Below are 19,761 nucleotides of genomic sequence, written 5' to 3'. Positions count from 1 at the left end.
GGCTGCTCCACAGTCAAGCAGCTCTGCCATCAGGTCAGCTAATTTAACCACCATAACTTGCTGAAGGAGTTAATGGACTTGAGTTATGAATGTGGAACAGAACGGGGTGTCTGGTCTGGATCAATGGGCTGACTAAGATGAGAGGTTTCATGGCTGGTCAGGAGGATCCTAAAAACTCCTCATATGCACTGAAATAAATTAATCTATCTGCATAGTACTGAGCTAAAGCCAATTATGATATTCGAGTAGGGAGGCCTATTCAAGGAAATATCATAGGCCATGTTTGAAAGAAATTGAAAGAAAATGAATTATTACAAGGTTGAAATAACTTTTCTTTATATGTGTTTAATTAAATAATTAATTAATTAATTAATGTATTAGTAGGCTTTTGGATAAAAAAAATCAAGTATTCACCTGACCCTGTTTGAATTATTCTGTCTAAAAGGAAGGCAACGAATGCAGCACATTTGATTGATTGATTTATTTTATACAATATTCTGCCAATATGAACACATTTTTATACAATATTCTGGCCATATGAACAAATGTATTTTAGGGCATAAACGAACCAAAATATGTGAGCCTTCTGACATGTTTCCCCACGGGAGAGATGTAAGAGCCTTCTGACAAGTTTCCCCACGGAAGAGATGTAAGAGCCTTCTGACAAGTTTCCCCACGGAAGAGATGTAAGAGCCTTCTGACAAGTTTCCCCACGGAAGAGATGTAAGAGCCTTCTGACAAGTTTCCCCACGGAAGAGATGTAAGAGCCTTCTGACAAGTTTGCCCATGGAAGAGATGTAAGAGCCTTCACTAGTTTCCCCACGGAAGAGATGTAAGAGCCCTCACTAGTTTCCCCACGGAAGAGATGTAAGAGCCTTCTGACAAGTTTCCCCACGGAAGAGATGTAAGAGCCTTCACTAGTTTCCCCACGGAAGAGATGTAAGAGCCTTCACTAGTTTCCCCATGGAAGAGATGTAAGAGCCTTCACTAGTTTCCCCACGGAAGAGATGTAAGAGCCTTCACTAGTTTCCCCACGGAAGAGATGTAAGAGCCTTCACTAGTTTCCTCGCGGAAGAGATGTAAGAGCCTTCACTAGTTTCCCCACGGAAGAGATGTAAGAGCCTTCACTAGTTTCCCCACGGAAGAGATGTAAGAGCCTTCACTAGTTTCCCCACGGAAGAGATGTAAGAGCCTTCACTAGTTTCCCCACGGAAGAGATGTAAGAGCCTTCACTAGTTTCCCCACGGAAGAGATGTAAGAGCCTTCACTAGTTTCCCCACGGAAGAGATGTAAGAGCCTTCACTAGTTTCCTCACGGAAGAGATGTAAGAGCCTTCACTAGTTTCCCCACAGAAGAGATGGAAGAGCCTTCACTAGTTTCCCCACGGAAGAGATGTAAGAGCCTTCACTAGTTTCCCCACGGAAGAGATGTAAGAGCCTTCACTAGTTTCCCCACGGAAGAGATGTAAGAGCCTTCACTAGTTTCCCCACGGAAGAGATGTAAGAGCCTTCACTAGTTTTCCCACGGAGCCACAGAGCCACCAACGCACACGTGTTGTTCCCCAGCCAGTTGTGAACGCGCGGACAGACAAAAGCATCTCCGACAACGGCATTCACCTTTGCTGCAGCCTTCGCTGTAAAATATAACGCGTTGTGGTGGTGCTTCATCCAAGCTCACCCTGGTTATGCACCCTGGGGAGCAGTGACCAATGGGTTACATTGGAGGTCGGGGAATTTAGGATATAGGTGATAGGGATAAAGTAGGGTGGAGTGTGTAATAAAAAGGTGATGAAGGGGTAGTGGGCAGGAGGAGGGATGGATAGGAGGTGAGACTTAGAGGGGTCTGACTCAGACCGCAGCAGTGGCCTTTTAGCTGGTCTGGCCCCAGGCTGGGAGGTGATAAGGGCCCAGGAGTGAGACTCTACAGCCCAGCAGGCTCCAGTTCACACAAGGAGGCAAAGAGAGTGATTGTGCCACCTGCCTGGGCCCCACAGTCACTTCCCTCATGAGACAGCCCACCTAGCTGCGCCTCTACAGAAATGACATCACACAAAATAGCTGTCAGTCTTCTCCACACCTTCAATCACCCCCCACCTGGACTGGGACTATCAGAGCCTGGCCCAACACTCTTAACCAATAGGCTACCTGCTGCCTTACAGTACATACTATGATAAAGACATAGTTCATCCATGATCTGTTTCTTGATGATGATGACTGTGATGATGAGATGAGAAGGATTCATAACTACTAATTCCCAATGAGGTTGCTAACCTATCAACAGACTGTAGTATACTTAATTGCTTGCCAACAGGCTTATGCTTGCCTCTTTACTGACAAAAATGTCGCCATGACTCATCTTTTCACGTCAAGTAATTGAACACAGCTTATTGCCACACAGCTTATTGCCACACAGCTTATTGCAGTCCCAAAGTGATAATTTTGTCTATCTCTACGTCTGTCAGAATACACTGGTCTCTGTATTCCTAGCATCACATTGGGTTGGTCTAAACATTACGATAAGTCTACAAGGAGAATTAGAGACTGTTCCCTTCTGCTCGCTATGTAATGTGCATTATGCAATGCTGGCGGCCTCATCAATCAAATGCATTACAGTCTCTGTTTCATCTTGCTAATGTTTTCTTCATCTTAAGAGGGGGAATGTGATTATACACACACAGAGGGAGACAGTGAGACTGGGACGCAGAGGAAGAGAATATTCTACATTATTTATTTTCAGGTACAAGACACACTTTCCACTATGATTTCTAGAAATCATCACAGGTCTTGTTTAGATGGACTGCTGCTGGTCTGCTGGTCTGTTGGTCTGCTGGTCTGCTGGTCTGTTGGTCTGCAATATAATATGGGCTGTGTTAGTGTTTGACCATCTAGCAGGACTCCATCTACACCCTACTCCTGTACCCGAAACCACCCCACAACACCCCCCTGTACCCCATGCCATCCCAGTGCACCAGCGCCCCCTGTCCTCTGCTTGGGTCCCACAGTCTCTGATGTCAGGTGAGGTTTCATTAGCAACCCACACGGACACAAGAACATCTTGCATTTAATGTTTCTTTCCTTTAAACTTCACAGGTCTGTCGACTCCAATTTACTCAGAGGAGCAACATGCTTTTACAAAACATGAAACCTGTTTGTTTGGCTTATATAACAGCTTGCAGAGTCAAACAATCTGCTACAGATCCCTCTATCTCTCTGTACCTATCTCTCCCCTCTCTCCTTTACTATATCTGACAACTTCTCCCTGTTTTCTCTCCCTGCTACTCATTTCCCCTTTCTCCTTCCACCAAGGATATACAGCGCATTCGGAAGTATTCAGACCCCTTGACCCTTTTCACATTTTGTTACATTACAGCCTTATTCTAAAATTAATTAAATATTTTTTTCCCCTCATCAATCTACACACAGTACCCCATAATGACAAAGCAAAAACTGGTTTTTAGAATTTTTTTGCTAATATGTATATTTTTTAAGCCTCAAATATGACATTTACATAAATATTCAGACCCTTTACTCAGTACTTTGTTGAGTCTTCTTGAGTATGACGCTACAAGCAGGGCACACCTGTATTTGGGATGTTTCTCTCATTCTTCTCTGCAGATCCTCTCAAGCTCTGTCAGGTTGAATGGGGAGCATTGCTGCACAATTATTTTCAGGTCTCTTAAAGAGATGTTCGATCAGGTTCAAGTCCGGGCTCTCACTGGGCCACCCAAGGACATTCAGAGACTTGTCCCGAAGCCACTCCTATGTTGTCTTGGCTGTGTGCTTAGGGTTGTTGTGCTATTGGAAAGTGAACCTTCATCCCAGTCTGAGGTCCTGAGCGCTCTGGAACAGGTTTTCATCAAGGATCTCTCTGTGCTCCATTCATCTTTGCCTCAATCCTGACTAGTTTTCCAGTCCCTGCTGCTGAAAAACACCCCAACAGCATGAAGCTGCCACCACCATGCTTCACCATAGGGATGGGGCTTTTTTAATTTGTAATTTTATTATTTCACCTTTATTTAACCAGGAAGGCTAGTTGAGAACAAGTTCTCATTTACAACTGTGACCTGGCCAAGATAAAGCAAAGCAGTGCTACACAAACAACAACACAGTTACACATGGAATAAACAACCGTACAGTGAATAACACAATAGAAAAAGTCTATATACAGTGTGTGCAAATGGCGTGAGGAGGTACTGCAATAAATAGTCCATAGTAGCGAAGTAATTAGAATTTAGCAAATTAACACTGGGAGTGATAGATGAGCAGATGATGATGTGCAAGTAGAAATACTGGTGTGCAAAAGAGCAAAAAAGTAAATAAAAACAATATGGGGATGAGGTAGGTAGATTGGATGGGCTATTTACAGATGGGCTGTGTACAGCTGCAGTGATCAGTAAGCTGCTCAAATAGCTGATGCTTAAAGTTAGTGAGGGAGATATAAGTCTCCAACTTCAGCAATTTTTGCAATTCGTTCCAGTCATTGGCAGCAGAGAACTGGAAGGAAAGGTGGCCAAAGGGGGTGTGGCTTTGGGGATGACCAGTGAGATATACCTGCTGGAGCGCGTGCTACGGGTGGTGTTGTTATGGTGACCAGTGAAATATACCGTTGGAGTGCGTGCTACGGGTGGTGTTGTTATGATGACCAGTGAGCTGAGATAATTTTTCTTGTATTTTATTCATTTCAGAATATGGCTGTAATGTAACAACATGTGGAAAAAGTCAAGGTGTCTGATTACCTTCCGACGGCACTGTATTGTGGATGATGACGCCATTAACCTGGTGGGTAACCCTGAAGGCGTCTGTCCCAGTGTGGGCAGCTTACCTGGGGATGGGAGGGTCTGAGTTTCCCCTAGACCTGGAGCAGGTGTGGCCCAACACTGACCCAGGGCTGTTTCTCCCACTGCAGAGGGGAGGCTCCAGCCTGCAGGGAACATCAGGGGACTACTGCCCACACAATTAAATCAGCCTGCCTGAGGCTTGTCTATCCCAAACCTGCCTACCCATTGATTTAATTTCCTCCCCTGTTCTGCTGAAAGGCACTACAGAGCAGAGAGTGACCCTCTGCACCACTCACCTCCAAACAGAGGAGAACATAGAGCATCCACAACATTATTCTTCATGCAGGGATGGGGGAAGGGGAGGGGGAACGAGAGAGAGGGAGGGAGAACCTGGGAGTGAGAGTGAGGGAGATGGATCGAGGGAGGGAGAGCGAGAAAGAGGGGGAAGTAGGGAGAGGGATAGGGAGAGAGAGAGAGAAAGGCAGGGAGGTAGAAAAAACCTGATAAGAGAGAATGAGAGATACCCCATGGGCATCTCAGTAACATCTTGAAAAAACAGTATTAATAGGTAACATCCCAAACTCTTAAAAAAAATATTTTGCTAATGCATGCACACTCACACAGACACACACACACACACACACACACACACACACACACACACACACACACACACACACACACACACACACACACACACACACACACACACACACACACACACACACACACACACACACACAGAATCACACACACACTAAGCTCCAGTGTTACTCGTGTGATATTTTAAACGCTCTACTCATAATGGAAAAGCTCCCTGCAGGCAGAGCCCTCCTGCAGAAACGTTGCTTCTGATCTTCCACATGGGTTTCTCCCTCTTCAAAGAAAGCCTTTACTCAGGTTCCGTCTCTGTGTTCAAAAAGTATCATTATTTATGATTCCCGATAGAAAGAGAGAAGAAGGGAGAAGAGGGATGTGGGAGATGATAAACAGCTGATCAAATGGGTGCTGAAGACTGGGGAGGGGCAGGAAGGCACTCTATGATTAATTTAATTGGGGGCATTCTTGCAAATTACCTTAAAGCTGCAAAAACCTTCCCCTGATGGGTTCCATTGGAAACCTCACACACATTCCTGACGTTTCATATGCATCCGCTCGCTCACTCGCTCACTCACTCACTCACTCGCTCGCTCACTCACTCACTCACTCACTCACTCACTCACTCACTCACTCACTCACTCACACGTGTTCATTATGTCTCATTCACACAAGTAACACATGCAACAAACATCCACATACATTCACTGCACAGACAGACAGACAGACAGACAGACAGACAGACAGACAGACAGACAGACAGACAGACAGACAGACAGACAGACAGACAGTACATTATAGGCATATGAACTGATTTGATTGAGAGCAGCGCTGGCCAGTCTCCAGGTGTCCCAGTGCTCTGTCATATTGCCTTTTCCATATTTCACTCCTCCTCTCCAGGGCTCCGCTGAGCAAACTAAATCACATCATCTTCGTCCTGTTCACCCTAGAATAAGAGTAAGGCCATGATGAGTGTATGCCCTACATTTTCCATCCCTCACTCCTGTGCTTTCACTCTCTTTATCTCTCTCTCTGTGTGCACATGTGTGTGCTTATGCATGTAAATCGAATGCGCCAGTACAGATGTGTATGTGTTTTAGGGACTAGTGCGGTGTATTAGGGACTGGTGTGGCGTGTTAGGGACTGATGTGGTGTATTAGGGACTGGTGTGGTGTGTTAGGGACTGGTGCTGTGTGTTAGGGACTGGTGTGGTGTGTTAGGGACTGTTGTAGTGTGTTAGGGACTGGTGTTGTGTTTTAGGGACTGGTGTGGTGTGTTAGGGACTGTTGTGGTGTGTTAGGGACTGGTGTTGTGTGTTAGGGATTGGTGTGGTGTGATAGGGACTGTTGTAGTGTATTAGGGACTGTTGTGGTGTATTAGGGACTGGTGTGATGCAGGTGACTGACAAGTCCCCATGCACATTTTCTGTGCCGTCATACAAAATTAATGCTTCATCTAGATAAATCAAGTGACACAAGCTCCCCTCCTAACACATACACATGGACACACACACACACACATGAACATTTTCTAAAATGTATAAATTAAATAAATCAGAGGGTGATTTATATGTTTGAATATCTTAGCCTAATTTCAGAGTCTAAAACTCTCAACTGTGGGCAAGAGCATGTACAAACACACGCACACACACACACACACACACACACACACACACACACACACACACACACACACACACACACACACACACACACACACACACACACACACACACACACACACACACACACACACACACACACACACACACACACACACACACACACACACACACACACACACACACCCTTCCTGCTCTTTACATAAACCGTTAACCTGGCTCCACCTTCGCTCCTCTCTCCAAAAAGCAACGATTGCCCTGTCAATCATGCACATCTGCCGTGACAGCCCAGCTGCTCCCCGTAACCATGGGAATGTAAGGTCTCTGAGTCAAGGACAAGCACCGGTACACTTGGGGTTCACTTGGGGTCACTTAGAAATGTACTTGTTTTTGAAAGAAAATCCATTTTTTTGTCCATTAAAATCACATCAAATTGATCAGAAATACAGTGTAGACATTATTAATGTATAAAGGACTATTGTAGCTGGAAACGGCAAATTTTTAATGGAATATCTACACAGGCGTGCGTACAGAGGCCCATTATCAGCAACCATCACTCCCTTGTTCCAATGGCACGTTGTGTTAGCTAAACCAAGTTTATCATTTTAAAAGGCTAATTGATCATTAGAAGAGCCTTTTGCAATTATGTTAGCACAGCTGAAAACTGTTGGGCTGATTAAAGAAGCAATAAAACTGGCCTTCTTTAGACTAGTTGAGTATCTGGAACATCAGCATGTGTGGGTTCGATTACAGGCTCAAAAAGAAACAAATAACTTTCTTCTGAAACTCGTCAGTCTATTCTTATTCTGAGAAATGAAGACTATTCCATGCCAGAAATTGCCAAGAAACTGAAGATCTCGTACAACGCTGTGTACTGCTCCCTTCACAGAACACTGCAAACTGGCTCTAACTAGAATAGAAAGAGGAGTGGGAGGCCCTGGTGCACAACTGAGCAAGAGGACAAGTACAATAGAGTGTCTAGTTCGAGAAACAGACGCCTCACAAGTGCTCAACTAGCAGTTTCATTAAATAGTACCCGCAAAACACCAGTCTCAACGTCAACAGTGAAGAGGCGACTCCAGGATGCTGGCCTTCTAGGCAGAGTTGCAAAGAAAAAGCCATATCTCAGACTGGCCAATAAAAAGAAAATATTAAGATGGGCAAAAGAACACAGACACTGGACAGAGGAAGATTGGAAAAAAGTGTTATGGACAGACTAATCTAAGTTTGAGGTGTTCGGATCACAAAGAAGAACATTCGTGAGAAGCAGAAAAAATGAAATGAGTGTTTGACGACATCTGTCAAGCATGGTGGAAGCAATGTGATGGTCTGGGGGTGCTTTGTTGATGGTAAAGTCAGAGATTTGTACAGGGTAAAAGGGATCTTGAAGAAGGAAGGATATCACTCCATGCCATACTCTGTGGACTGCTCTTAATTGAAGCCAATTTTCTCCTACAACAAGACAATGTCCCAAAGCACAGCTCCAAACTATGCAAGAACTATTTAGGGAAGAAGCAGTCAGCTGGTATTCTGTCTATAATGGAGTTGCCAGCACAGTCACCGGATCTCAACCCTATTGAGCTGTTGTGGGAGCAGCTTGACCATATGGTACGTATGAAGTGTCCATCAAACCAATACAACTTGTGGGAGGTGCTTCAGGAAGCATGGGGTGAAATCTCTTCAGATTACCTCAACAAATTGACAACTAGAATGCCAAAAGTCTGCAAGGCTGTAATTGTTGCAAATGGAGGATTCTTTGATGAAAGCAAAGATTGATGGACACAATTATTATTTCAAGTAAAAATCATTGTTTTAACCTTGTCAACGTCTTGACTATGTGTCCTATTCATTTTGCAACTCATTTCATGTATGTTTTCATGGAAAACAAGGACGTTTCTAAGTGACCCCAAACTTTTGAACAGTATTGTACATGTGGGCGGGTTGCTTCACAAAGAGAACATCAATCAGCTAACCAATCACTGTTTCACATTTATATTGAGGTTTATTCCTATTTATTTTTTCAGCATTCTATTACACATATGATTTGATGTATGCATATAATAATGATGCTCTGAGAGAGTGAATGTGCCCTCAAATTTACTGAGTACATTAAACCTGGAAGACTCTAGTCATTTGACTGACTATTTGATTATTCAACACAAGACTGGAATTGGTCCTCATGGAGGCCTGACATGCAGTAGGCCAACATCAACACACCAGAGAAGAGTAAGAGCCTAAGTAATTATCTTCCTCCCATTGAACAAGAGAGCTTCAGTCAGCGGGATTCATCCTGTCCTAACCCTGTGACTTTGACATTGAGATGACATTGGTCTGAAAAAATGCAAGAATGCAACAGGACCTCATTTAGTATTTCTGCATGACACAGAAAGTACATATTCTGAAATAGAACACCACATGATGCAGAACATTCCGCTGCTTTTCAATATCAGGGCTAGTCTACATAGTAGGTTGGTAGGAAGAGATCAGATAACATATAGAGGTCATGTGAGAGGAGTATAGACCTTGTATTAGGAGTATAATGAAGTCTTAATGTGATAGTCCAGGTTCTCTGCCTCGTTTATTTAGGTGAAAGATTAGTGTCACACCTCTAAAAGTGAGGCAGCGAGAGAGGATAGAGAGAGGCTAGAGAGAGGCTAGAGAGAGGGTAGAGAGAGGATAGAGAGAGGGTAGAGAAAGGATAGAGAGAGGATAGATAGAGGATAGAGAGAGGATAGAGAGAGGATAGAAAGAGAGTAGAGATGATGGAGAGAGGATGGAGAGAGGATAGAGAGAGGATAGAGAGAAGGTAGAGAGAGGATAGAGAGAGGATAGAGAGAGGATAGAGAGAGGGTAGAGAGAGGATAGAGAGAGGGTAGAGAAAGGATAGAGAGAGGATAGATAGAGGATAGATAGAGAGAGGGTAGAGAGAGGATAGAGAGAGGATAGAGAGAGGGTAGAGAGAGGATAGAGAGAGGGTAGAGAGAGGATAGAGAGAGGATAGAGAGAGGGTAGAGAGAGGGTAGAGAGAGGATGGAGAGAGGATGGACAGAGGATAGAGAGAGGGTAGAGAGAGGATAGAGAGAGGTAGAGAGAGGATAGAGAGAGGATAGAGAGAGGGTAGAGAGAGGATAGAGAGAGGGTAGAGAGAGGATGGAGAGAGGATCGAGAGAGGATAGAGAGAGGGTAGAGAGAGGATAAAGAGAGGGTAGAGAGAGGATAGAGAGAGGGTGGAGAGAGGATGGAGAGAGGATAGAGAGAGGGTAGAGAGAGGGTAGAGAGAGGATAGAGAGAGGATAGAGAGAGGATCGAAAGAGGATCGAGAGAGGATAGAGAGAGGGTATGGGACAACAGTGCAGATGGTGGGTGGGCGTCCTGAACACTGACTCACCCAAAACCTGTCTGACAAAACACACACCTTCCTCTATTCCAGAACTATGTTCTCATAGTATTATTTAGATACACAAGTAAAGACACAAACACCCTGACACAAATCCACTCATACACAAGGGTAAAAGTTTGATTTTTTTGATAGTGGGACTGTCACCAAAACTGGCTACTTTCCCATGACATTTCTTACAGAAATATTCGTGCTGCCTTCCTCTTCTTTGTTTTTCCTTGAATGTACCAGTAACTCAAGACACAAACACATACAGAAAACTCCAACATATTCTCATTGCCCTGCCATTGTAGCGACTAGGCATATCCAAACCTCAGTGCACAGTGCACACATTACAGTGGGCTTTCTCTCTGTTCTGCTGCCTACCACAGAAACACACTGTATTGAACTACTCAGTCTGCTGGTACATATTTATTAAAGTTCATGAGATTCACCCCTACAGCAATTAGTGTGTTCCAATAATCTGGCTGACGCTGGAATGACAGATTTAAGCAGCGATTACTGTTAAAGGCATTCTTAAAGGTTAGGCATCAAACAATATTCCATATGTCACATAAACACACAGCTCAATGCCAAGATAGAAAACACACAGAGAGGTGAGGAGGCTGAGGGGAAATCACATATGACATCCAATGTGCTCTTTCTGAATGAAGATAGAGAGAAAGAAGCCCAAATAAAGTTGGGTGTGTATGAAGAGGAGGACCAAAGGCATCCCACTGACTAATTGATTGTGAGGCTGCTGCAGTTACTGTCAGTGTATTAACTATGAAGAGGTTAAAGTGGAGCAGATACAGGGAGTGAGAGAGAGGGGTGTGAGAGAAAGAGAGGTGAGAGATAGAGGTGAGAGAGAGACAGAGAGAGAAGGATAGAGAAAGATAACGATAGAGATTGCGAGGAAGAGAGAAGGACAGGGAACTTACCTCAACACCGTGATGCAGAGAGAGATGGTCTAGCTAAAGGCCAACACTCAGTAACAAGGAATATGATGACGCAATTAAACAGCAACCTTTAAGATACACTGCTTTGTAAACAGAGGGAAGGAATGGAAACCAACATGGCAACCATTATAGTACAGTATAGTATGATTAACTCACATGCCAAGATCACATGCTTGGACCTGCAAAAGACATGTCTCCCCTGAGACATTAAATAAGTCACTCCTTAGCTTTTACCTCCCAGAGTGTGAGCCTCCAGCCCTGTCTCTAAATCAGTCCCATAGCCTGGCCTGGCCTGGCCTGGCCTGCTCCTCCTCTTCTCTCCAAACCTGCTGACACACGTTATTAATGTGCCTCATTTACTGTAACCTGTCTGTGGTCTATGGTCCTCAACCCATCCTCCTCTCCCTCTCCCTCCCCTTCCTCCCCCTCTCCCTTCCTCCCCAAGCAGGTGTGGCCAGGCAGGTGTGGCCAGGCAGGTGTGGCCAGCAGGGGGTCTCCTCTTTCTCTCTCTCTCTCTTTCTCTCTCTGTCTCTCTCTCTCTCTCTCTCTCTCTCTCTCTCTCTCTCTCTCTCTCTCTCTGTAGCTCTCTCACTCTCTCTCTATTTCTCTAGTTTTCTTTCACCCCCCCCACCCCCTCTCCATCCTCTGTCTGGACTTGGAGGATTTAGCATCCCACTCCACCCTCTCAGTCTGTCTACTGATACCACTGCACAGTATATTCACAGGCACAGGCACCAACAAAAATATATGCCATATGTTATTGAAGTTCTGGAATATCAGTACACAACTGATTATATAAAATATTCACATTCTCCAAAAACAGCTAGAGACCTTTGATGACCTGAAAACCCCTAGCAGAAAATGAGAGAGATCATACGAGAGGAGGCCTGGGCAAGCCTCTATGTGAGAGGTGACTGTGTGTGTGAAAGCATGTGGAGTGTAGGCCATGCATCCGGGGAGTGTAAGATTCCTGCGTGTGGCATTGCACCGGATGGAACCTCACACAAACACTGATGCCATACATCCCCCCTTCATGGCACCTGTCCACAGTGCTCCACTAGGCGGCTGAGTCATGATGTCTGGTATCCAGGCCTAGCCGGCCCTCCTGTGGCCCCTAGGGAATGGCTGAGGGGCAGAGGCCAGCCGCAGTAATTAGAGACTACAGGAGGGGGCTCCGTGGATGACTGCAGAGGATGGTGCTGCCTGCAGTGCGCCTCATCTGCAGAGCTGAGCTGCCATCTGTTGATCTCTCTCTCTCTCTCTCTCTCTCTCTCTCTCTCTCTCTCTCTCTCTCTCTCGGGACATGGGGCAAGATGGACTTAACCCTGTTCTCCCTAAGCTCCTCTCTACAACTACTCTCCTTCAGGCGCCATCACCTTAGTGTAAATACAGGGAGGAATTCCAAATCTGCGACAACTAAGAGATATGACATTATTCAGAGACATGCTAGATGATTACAGTCAGAAAATGTCAATGTGTGTTTACAGTAACTCTACAATATTTGAATGATTAAGTGCACATGCATTTGTATTTCTTGGACCCTGGTGGCTGGTGGGTGTGCCTATGGGTTAGTGTGACTAGAGGATTGGCTATGATCACCATCTCTGACTAACACTGGTGTCTGTTTTTTAATTTTTTTAACTAGGCAATTCAGTTAAGAACAAATTCTCATTTACAATGACAGCCTAGGAATAGTGGGTCAACTGCCTTGTTCAGGGGCAGAACAACAGATTTTTGCCTTGTCAGCTCAGGGATTCAATCAGCAACCTTTCGGTTACTGGCCCAACACTCTAACCACCAGGCTAACTGCCGCGACATATGGTTGGCTACCTGCCGTCTGTCAGTTCTCTTTAGTGACATTCCATAGCTGTATGCTCTTCTGAGACCCAGTGAGGGGAGACCCAGTACATTAACATCTCACCCGACTAACGTTTCTAACGTTTCCCTGTGGAACCGTGACCTGTGCTAATGAGCAGCCTTACACTCAGGCAGACTGGGACAGAAATTCAGCTCCGGCATTTTAGCTACACCAGCCCACATCACCACGCACAATGCACCTATTCCATAACATGGGGCCTTTTTCTACACATGAGATGATCCGGACAAGGAAATCCTTGTCTGTAAAACACAAACAGCAGGTATGAGCTAATATGTCACCAATATTGAAAGGGGAGACTCATGTACATGACAGAATCGGTTGTTTGGCTCTACGATGTCCACACACTTTACGGCAGCCGTCTCAAATCAAATCAAATCAAATTTTATTTCTCACATACACATGGTTAGCAGATGTTAATGCGAGTGTAGCAAAATTCTTGTGCTTCTAGTTCCAACCATGCAGTAATTCTTAACAAGTAATCTAACCTAACAATTTTACAACCACTACCTTACACACACAAGTGTAAAGGAACGAATAAGATTGTACATAAAAATATATGAATGAACGATGGCCGAACGGCATAGGCAAGATGCAGTAGATGGTATAGAGTACAATATATACATATGAGATGAGTAATGTAGGGTATGTAAACATTATATAAAGTGGCATTGTTTAAAGTGGCTGGTGAAACATTTATTACATCAATTTTTCATTATTAAAGTGGCTAGAGGTGAGTCAGTATGTTGGCAGCAGCCTCTCAATGTTAGTGGTGGCTGTTTAACAGTCTGATGGCCTTGAGATAGAAGCTGTTTTTCAGTCTCTCTGTCCCCGCTTTGATGCACCTGTACTGACCTCGCCTTCTGGATGATAGCGGGGTGAACAGGCAGTGGCTCGGGTGGTTGTTGTCCTTGATGATCTTTTTGGCCTTCCTGTGACATCGGGTGGTGTAGGTGTCCTGGAGGGCAGGTAGTTTGCCCCCGATGATGCGTTGTGCATACCTCACTACCCTCTGGAGAGCCTTACAGTTGTGGGTGGAGCAGTTGCCGTACCAGGCGGTGATACAGCCCGACAGGTTGCTCTTGATTGTGCATCTGTAGAAGTTTGTGAGTGTTTTTGGTGACAAGCCGAATTTCTTCAGCCTCCTGAGGTTGAAGAGGAGCTGCTGCACCTTCTTCACCACGCTATCTGTGTGGGTGGACCAATTCAGTTTGTCCGTGATGTGTCCCCCGAGGAACTTAAAACTTTTGACCCTCTCCACTACTGTCCCGTCAATGTGGATAGGGGGCTTCTCCCTCTGCTGTTTCCTGAAGTCCACGATCATCTCCTTTGTTTGCTGACATTGAGTGTGAGGTTGTTTTCCTGACACCACACTCCGAGAGCCCTCATCTCCTCCCTGTAGGCCATCTCATCGTTGTTGGTGATCAAGCCTACCACTGTAGTGTCATCTGCAAACTTGATGATTGAGATGGAGACGTGCATGACCACGCAGTCATGAGTGAACTGGGAGTACAGGAGAGAGCTGAGAACGCCCCCTTGTGGGGACCCAGTGTTGAGGATCAGCAGGGTGGAGATGTTGTTACCTACCCTCACCACCTGGGGGCGGCCCGTGTCAGGAAGTCCAGGACCCAGTTGCACAGGGCGGAGTCGAGACCTAGGGTCTCGAGCTTAATTACAAGTTTGGAGGGTACTATGGTGTTAAATGCTGAGCTGTAGGCGATGAACAGCATTCTTACATAGGTATTCCTTTTGTACAGATGGGTTAGGGCAGTGTACAGTGTGATTGCGATTGCGTCATCTGTGGACCTATTGGGGCGGTAAGCAAATTGGAGTGGGTCTAGGGTGTTAGGTAGGGTGGAGGTGATATGGTCCTTGACTAGTCTCTCAAAGCCGTTCATGATGACGGAGTGAGTGCTACGGGGCGATAGTCATTTAGCTCAGTTACCTTAGCTTTCTTGGGAACAGGAACAATGGTGGCCCTCTTGAAGAATGTGGGAACAACAGACTGGGATAAGGATTGATTGAATATGTCCGTAAACACACCAGCCAGCTGGTCTGCGCATGCTCTGAGGACGCAGCTGGGGATGCCGTCTGGCCTGGCAGCCTTGCGAGTACGCAAGTAAGTTAGAATAACAATGACACAGGGTTTTGTCGCGCATTCGATATGCCTTGTTTTCAGATTAGCCTTGTTAAAATCCCCAGCTACAATAAATGCAGCCTCAAGATATGTGGTCTGAACTCTCTGTCGCAGATGTCCTGATTTCAAAGGGGTCTTCTCACAAAACCGAATGTCCAGACCAAACCATTGGAGCTACAAACTAATATGTCACCAATAACAAAAGAGTAGACTCTCTAAAACGCACACAAGCTTCAGTTTCATCATGTCCGGGTGGCTGGTCTCAGACGATCCCGGCGGCGAAGAAGTCGAATGTTGAGGTCCAGGGCTGGTATAGATACACATGGTCTGTGGTTGTGAGGCCCGTTGGACTTATTGCCAAATTCTCTAAAATGACTTTGGAGGCGGCTTATGGTCGAGAAATGGACATTCAATTCTCTGGCAACAGCACTGGTGGACATTCCTACAGCCAACATGCCAATTGCACGCTCCCTCAAAACTTATCTGTGGCTTTGTGTTGTGAAAATGTATTTGATGTCCCCAGCACAAGGTGAGCCTGGGTAATGATCATGCTGTTTTATCAATTTCTTGATATGCCCCACCTGTCGGGTGAATGAATTATATTGGCAAAGCAGAAATGCTCACTAAGAGGGATGTAAACATATTTGTTGCAAGGAACATTTCTGGGATATTTTATTTCAGCTCATGAAACATGAGACCAACACTTGTTGTGTTTATATTTCTGTTCCGTATATACATTTTTGTTGACTATCCAACCCCAATAAAAGATGGCCCTTCTGGCATTTTCCAGAATTGCCATATGGCCGCACATGCCTACGCTATGCAGCATCAGCCATAATGAGAGCTAATGGGAGAGATGACAGAGAAGCTTAGAGCCACTGGGACTGGTTAAAGAGCTAGTCATGCTTTGAATTGTGGGCATTCCGTGAGATAAAGCTCCATTGCGAAAGGATGGGATGAGAGGGCATTGATCTATATGGCCATGCTGTATATGTGAATTTAATTGAGAGATAATATCTGTTTTTTTACAGGCTTGTCCTGTTTTCAACTAAATCAGCATTTATACAGTGCCTTGCGAAAGTATTCGGCCCCCTTGAACTTTGCGACCTTTTGCCACATTTCAGGCTTCAAACATAAAGATATAAAACTGTATTTTTTTGTGAAGAATCAACAACAAGTGGGACACAGTCATGAAGTGGAACGACATTTATTGGATATTTCAAACCTTTTTAACAAATCAAAAACTGAAAAATTGGGCGTGCAAATTTATTCAGCCCCTTTACTTTCAGTGCAGCAAACTCTCTCCAGAAGTTCAGTGAGGATCTCTGAATGATCCAATGTTGACCTAAATGACTAATGATGATAAATACAATCCACCTGTGTGTAATCAAGTCTCCGTATAAATGCACCTGCACTGTGATAGTCTCAGAGGTCCGTTAAAAGCGCAGAGAGCATCATGAAGAACAAGGAACACACCAGGCAGGTCCGAGATACTGTTGTGAAGAAGGTTAAAGCCGGATTTGGATACAAAAAGATTTCCCAAGCTTTAAACATCCCAAGGAGCACTGTGCAAGCGATAATATTGAAATGGAAGGAGTATCAGACCACTGCAAATCTACCAAGACCTGGCCGTCCCTCTAAACTTTCAGCTCATACAAGGAGAAGACTGATCAGAAATGCAGCCAAGAGGCCCATGATCACTCTGGATGAACTGCAGAGATCTACAGCTGAGGTGGGAGACTCTGTCCATAGGACAACAATCAGTCGTATATTGCACAAATCTGGCCTTTATGGAAGAGTGGCAAGAAGAAAGCCATTTCTTAAAGATATCCATAAAAAGTGTCGTTTAAAGTTTACCACAAGCCACCTGGGAGACACACCAAACATGTGGAAGAAGGTGCTCTGGTCAGATGAAACCAAAATTGAACTTTTTGGCAACAATGCAAAATGTTATGTTTGGCGTAAAAGCAAAACAGCTCATCACCCTGAACACACCATACCCACTGTCAAACATGGTGGTGGCAGCATCATGGTTTGGGCCTGCCTTTCTTCAGCAGGGACAGGGAAGATGGTTAAAATTGATGGGAAGATGGATGGAGCCAAATACAGGACCATTCTGGAAGAAAACCTGATGGAGTCTGCAAAAGACCTGAGACTGGGAAGGAGATTTGTCTTCCAACAAGACAATGATCCAAAACATAAAGCAAAATCTACAATGGAATGGTTCAAAAATAAACATATCCAGGTGTTAGAATGGCCAAGTCAAAGTCCAGACCTGAATCCAATCGAGAATCTGTGGAAAGAACTGAAAACTGCTGTTCACAAATGCTCTCCATCCAACCTCACTGAGCTCGAGCTGTTTTGCAAGGAGGAATGGGAAAAAATGTCAGTCTCTCGATGTGCAAAACTGATGGAGACATACCCCAAGCGACTTACAGCTGTAATCGCAGCAAAAGGTGGCGCTACAAAGTATTAACTTAAGGGGGCTGAATAATTTTGCACGCCCAATTTTTCAGTTTTTGATTTGTTAAAAAAGTTTGAAATATCCAATAAATGTCGTTCCACTTCATGATTGAGTCCCACTTGTTGTTGATTCTTCACAAAAAATACAGTTTTATATCTTTATGTTTGAAGCCTGAAATGTGGCAAAAGGTCGCAAAGTTCAAGGGGCCGAATACTTTCGCAAGGCACTGTAAACCCCCAATCCGTGGCTGGAATAAAATCTTCTTTTAACATCTCTAATAGTTCATCCTTAAAACTGTTCAATGGTTATCGTCAAAATAAATACAAAAACCATTGCATGGCTTTAGTTTCTGCTGTCAGGGAAAGTAAAACCATCCCCCACCCCCACTTCGGCCAATCAGATCACATCTCTTTGTTCCCACTCCCCGCCTACAAGCAGCAACTCAAGAGGGAGCCTCCAACACAGAAAATAGTGAAGCACTGGACAGATGAGGCTGCAGGATTGTTTTGAGAATACTGATTGAAATATGTTCAAAAATTCATCCATCCAGGACTCATCCATTAACATTGAGGAATGTATATTGTCAGTCACTGGCTTCATTAGGAAATGTGTTGATAATGTTGTACCCACAATAACAATCCAGACATACCCCAACCAAAAATCCTAGATGAATGGAGGTATCTTTACAATGCTGAAAGCCCATACTACAGCCTTCAATGTCAGCAGAACAAACCCTGATGAATTGGTGGCGCGCGATGTGTGCAAGGCAAGCAGGTACAAGCTCTGCAAATCCCTTAGGGAGGCAAAAAGACAATACAGACTCAAACTTGAATTGATGTTCGACAACACAGACATGCGTCGCATGTGGCAAGGACTACAGACTATCACAAACTACAAAGGAAATTTCAGCTGTGTGGTGTCCACCGAAATCTCCCTCCCGGACGAGCTTAGCATATTTTACGCTTGCTTCAAGGCAGACAATACAGAGCCATCCAGGAAGACTCTCGCTGCTCCGGATGACCAGGTGACACAAGGAAAACTCTCAAAAGAGTGAAAACTCACAAAGTCACCGGCCCAGATGGCATCCCTGGACCTATCCTCAGAGTGTGTGCTGACCAGCTAGCGGGTGTATTCTCTAACATCTTCAACCTGTCCCTGTCCCAGGCTGTAGCCCCCACCTGCTTTAAGGAGACCACCATTGTCACAGTGCCCCAAAAAACAAGGTGACATGACCAAATGACTATCGCGCTAACCTCGGTCAACATGAAGTGCATTGAGAGGCTGGTCACGGCCCACATCAAGGTCAGCAGGCCAGGCACACTGGACCCACTCCAATTTGCCTGCTGCTCAAACAGATCCATGGAAGATGCCATTTCCATCGCTATTCACACGTCCAGACGGGCAGACCACAGGCTGTGAGGATCGGCAACAACATCTCATCCACATTGACTATTAACACAGGGGCCCCCAAGGGGTGTGTCCTCAGTCCTCTGCTGTACTCCCTGTTCATCCCTGTTTGCTGACAACACCACGGTTTTAGGCCTGATAACCAACAACCACGAGTCAGTCTATAGAGAGCTGGTAAGTGAACTGGCGTTGTGGTGTCATGACAACAACCTCTCTCAAAGTCAGCAAAACAAAGGAGTTGCTTGTTGACTTCAAGAAGCAGAGACGGAAACATGCCCCTATCCACATCAATGGGACAGCAGTAGAGTCACACGTTTTAAGTTCCTTTGGCGTCCACATCACCGAGGACTTGTCGCTTGAACCAACAACACCACCGGTCTTGTCAAGAGGGCGCAACAGCATCTCTACTTCCTAAGGCGGCTGAAGAAATTTGGCATGCTGTCCAGGGTCCTCTCCAAATACTACCACTGCACCATCGAGAGCGTCCTGACAGGTTGCATCACGGGCCTGGTACAGGAATTGCTCCATCCATGACCGCAAGGGCTTT

This window comes from Oncorhynchus mykiss, chromosome 1 (genome assembly GCF_013265735.2).
Source record: "Oncorhynchus mykiss isolate Arlee chromosome 1, USDA_OmykA_1.1, whole genome shotgun sequence".
NCBI classification, from domain to species: Eukaryota; Metazoa; Chordata; class Actinopteri; order Salmoniformes; family Salmonidae; genus Oncorhynchus; species Oncorhynchus mykiss.
This window is presented reverse-complemented; position numbering follows the sequence as displayed.